Here is a 4,497-nt window from a genome sequence, read left to right as displayed (position 1 = left end):
CAAGTATATATAATCGAATCTTTAACTAGACTTGTTATGCCGTTTTGTAATTTTCTTATGTTGGTTCTTTGTTATCACGACGCTATCGGTTGTAAATTTGTAAAAATATAACCTTTTTAGAACTTGTTATTCCCAAATTAAACTAAGACAAGTAAATGATAAAAAAATGAAAAAGTTTTTGAAAAAATTTGGGGTGTTTAGCGGTTCCAATAGAGTTTTGTGTAAGGCTTGTAATTAGGATTTGCAAAATTCAAGGTTTTAGCATCCCCCCCACACTTAAATTACACATTGTCCTCAATGTGTCCAAAAATAAGGTTTTTGGTTGATTAGAATGTGTAAAAGTAGGTTAAAAAGCAAAGATTTATGTTACTGGCATCCTGGACACGGCCCCGTGGTGACCGGGCACGGCCCCGTGGTCAGGTGCCAGTAACAAAAATTAAAGAATTAAAACAGAAGCCTGGACACGGGGGCGTGTCCGCTGAACACGGCCCGTGTCCAGTTACCTGAACTGGGTGTTTTTCTGCAGGTGGCTCAGCACGGGGTCGTGTTGGTTGGGCACGGCCCGTGTTGAGCCTTCTGTGATGGAGATTTGTGTCGGGTTGCTCTGTTCTTCGTGCATGGGTCCATTTTTCTCGTTCCCCTTTTCATCCATTACCACCATGAGTGTGTTTTATTCTGCAAAATAAAACTAAAAGATTAAACTAAACTAAGGATAGTTCCGCGGAATGCCTCCGTGGTGCGCGACGTTTATAAGGGTCCTTGGCTAGACCCGATTCGAGGTTATATATTTTCTGAGTGGGATGCCTGGCGTCCCATGTTACACCGTCGGAGAGCAGCATCCAAGCTCGAATCAATAACCTTCATGTAATTGACCGGGTCGTCGTCCTCTATTCTCTTCCCAACTCCGAATTTCACTTCATCATCCCCATACCTCAAGGTGAGTGTCCCGTCATTCATATCTACCACTGCTTGGGCTGTGGCAAGGAAGGGTCTCCCTAGTATAAGGGGGACCTCGGTGTCTTCCTCCATATCGAGTATGACAAAGTCAGCTGGATAAACGAATCTGCTTACCTTTACCAAGACATTCTCGATGACACCTTGTGGGAATTTGACGGATCGATCAGCGAGTTGTATGCTCATTTTTGTAGGGCTCGTGGTTCCCAAGCCGAGTCTTTTGAACATTGATGAGGGCATGAGGTTAATGCTAGCCCCTAGGTCGGCTAAGGCATTGCGAACGGGCGATTCCCCTATTGAGCACGGAATCGTGAAGCTTCCGGGATCGATTTTCTTTTGGGGAAGTTTATTGAGCACGAGGGCAGAGCATTCTTCGCCTAAATTGACTAATTGCAAATTTTCAATTTTCTTCTTATGCGTAAGGAAGTCCCTCATGAATTTAGAGTATTTGGGCATTTGGGTTAGGACTTCGATAAAAGGAATATTGACGTGCAATTGTTTTAACAGACTTTCGAATTTTGCGAATTGCTCATTTGTCTTTTGACGAATTAACCTACCGGGGTACGGAACTCGAGGAGCCTTGGTCGGCTCTGGTGATGGAGGAGAGTTCTTCTCCTGCAGAGGTGTCGGCACTGTTTCTTCCGTTGGCGGTGGCACTTCTGCAGGCCCTACGGTGCGGTTTCGTAGTGTGATGAGGTGAACTTGCGCCTTTGGGTTTGTTTCGGTATTGCTAGGTAATGCGCCTTGCGGTCTCTCGGAAAAAATTTGAGCTATTTGATTTAATTGTTTTTCTATGTTTTGAATGCTAGCTTGTTGATTCCTAAAATTAGATTCTAATTGTAGAAATCTTTCCGAGTTTTTCTTATCAGTGTCAGAGACGAGGCGAGATACAGTATCTTCGAGCCTTTCTCGTCCACCTTGTTGTTGAGTGAAATTTTATGACTCATTTCTTGGTTGATGAAAGTTTGTTCGTTGGGTTTGTTGGTTACTACTATTGTCGGGTTCCCTCCAACCAAGGTTTGGGTGGTTTCGCCATCCTTGGTTGTAAGTTCCCGTTGGGGGACCCGACGGCCTAGGTCTATTATCAATGTAGTTTACCATTTCTTGTTGATCGTCCGTTTCTTTCATGCAACTCCAATTTTCATGTGACCCACCACATCCTTCACAAGCCATAACCGAGACTGTTTTTGTCATTTCTAATTTTTTTATTTTTGAAGAAAGGGCCTCGATTTGGGCTTGTAAAGAAGTGCTTTAGTCGACCTTATGGGCGCCCGGGGCGATAGACTTATTTCCCCGAGGGGTATGCCATTGAAAATTGGTTTGAGCAATTTCCTCAATCTGATTATATATTTCGTGTGGGCGTCGGTTACCTAAAAGTCCCCCGGAGCTAGAATCAAGTGTCTGCCTAGTGTGTGGCAACAATCCATTATAGAAAGTGGATACTTGTTGCCATATTGCGAGGCCGTGATGGGGACACTTGCGTAATAGCTCCTTGAACCTTTCCCAAGTTTTATATAAGGATTCCCCGTCCTCTTGTGAATATGTATTAATTTCAGCCATTAACTTAGCAGTTTTAGCAGGAGGGAAATACTTATATAGAAATTTTTGGGCTAGTTCATCCCAGGTGTTTACCGATCCAGCTGGGAGGGCGTTGAGCCAAGCTTTCGCTCGGTCTTTTAGTGAGAAGGGAAACATACGGAGGCGGATGGCGTCGTTTGATGCTCCATTGATCCGAAAGGTATCACATATCTCCAAGAAATTAGTTATATGTAGATGGGGATCCTCGTCCGCAAGCCCGTGGAAGGTTGCGGAGTTTTGGAGCATTTGTATCAAATGCGGCCGAAGTTCAAAGTTATTGGCTTCGACATTCGGAGCATTGATAGCGGCGCCTAGATTACCCACGGTAGGTCGTAGATAATCCATAAGGGTACGTTGGTCCGCCATTGGAGGTGGATCACCCGAAACCTTCTCTTGGTTTTTGGCTTTTAACCTTTTTCTAAGAAAGCGTTCGGGTTCTTCTAGTGGTTCTTTTATGTCTTTATTGGAACTGGAGCTCATACACTACGTGAGGTTGGCGTCGGATTCCAAGTCCTGCAATAAAAATAGAAAAGAATGTTGGTCAGAAGGTTCACCACGGCCCCGTGTTGAGCGAACACGGCCCGTGGTCGGAATTTCAGTGATTGTTTTCCAGATCCCAGTTACTGGAAGTTGGACACGGCCCCGTGTTGCACCGGCACGGCCCCGTGGTCAGCCTTCTGTAACTTGGAAAACAAAAACTGCCAGTAACGATGCTGAGCACGGCCCGTGTCCGACCAGGCACGGCCCCGTGCTGAGCTCTGCAGAAGCTGAAAATCTACGAAAAATCCTAAAAATTAAAGAAAAAAATAAAAATATGATTAGGCCGTTGATTCCTAACTTTCTTAAAATCCTTGTGTCCCCGGCAGCGGCGCCAAAAACTTGATGTGCGTGAAGTGTGTTATAATTTAGATGAATATTTAAGCCCATTTTTACACTTTTAGCCAAGTTTTAAATTTATAAAACACGATATTTACTAACACTAAACACACATATGGGCAAGTGCACCCATCGTGGACGTAGTATAGTGTTGGTAAGATACCGAGGTCGTCCAAGGACACAAGAGCTTTTAATACCGGTTTATCCTCAACGTCTAATCCAATCAAAAAGTGAGAAAAATGTTTTAAACTAAGAAAAATAAAAACTAACTAAATGCTGAAAAATAAAATAAAATAAAAACAGATAGACAAGATGAATCACTTGGATCCGACACGTGTGTTAGTATAACCTTTGATTATTTTCGCACTTTTGCACTTGTTTAAGAGATTATCTTAGTTATTGTAGTAGGCCCCTCTTTTGAAGGCGACGTTACCCTCAACCCAGTAGTTTGAGTCAGCAAGGATACAATCCTAAAGGGTCGGATTATTGAAAGATAATGAATTAAGTTATTAATGCAAATTGTGGTAGGCCCCGCTTTCGGCGGTGACGTTACCCTCGGCTAAGTAGTCTGAGTCAGCAGGGATACAGTCCTAAATAGTCGGGTTATAGTATTAATAGTAGTTAACTTATGAGGGGGTCAAAGAGTTTGGATCCCCGCCATCCAATACCTATGGGTATTGAAGGAGATCCTACTAAATTTGACCCAGGTCCCAAGCAGGACCTCTAAACGCTGAACAAGGGCAAGACCCTTACCAAACCGTTCCCTTAACCCCCGACCAGGTAGCCAACATACCTCCATATAGACCGTGGAGATATGAATGGTGAAAATCTTTTATTTTATATAGACAGTAAAATAATGCCAAGACACCACGGACAAACGATAAGGAAAGATCACCTTCAACATAAGTAACTAGTTATTAAAGTCATTAATACAAAACCAAATAAAAAGTGCAAAAGATTAAAAATAAAAAGTATTATACTAAACACTTGTCTTCACCAAGTGATGTAAGAGACTTAGGCAAACATGGCCTTGATTGTCAAGAACTCTTACGATCAATCTTGGATCCCGAGACGACTCACACACTCTAT

At 43.1% G+C, this 4,497-nt stretch overlaps 1 non-coding gene across 1 annotated transcript; it reads left to right on the top strand.

The window, feature by feature from the left end:
- Positions 1-2,413: 2,413 nt before the first annotated feature.
- LOC118480792 lies at positions 2,414-2,520 on the top strand. Its single transcript, XR_004863770.1, has one exon. It is a non-coding gene; the product is annotated as a small nucleolar RNA R71 (small nucleolar RNA).
- Positions 2,521-4,497: the final 1,977 nt, after the last annotated feature.

Source organism: Helianthus annuus, chromosome 7 (assembly GCF_002127325.2).
Source record: "Helianthus annuus cultivar XRQ/B chromosome 7, HanXRQr2.0-SUNRISE, whole genome shotgun sequence".
Lineage (NCBI taxonomy): Eukaryota > Viridiplantae > Streptophyta > Magnoliopsida > Asterales > Asteraceae > Helianthus > Helianthus annuus.
Note: the sequence above shows the minus strand (reverse complement) of the source record. Positions and strands in the feature narration are given on the sequence as shown.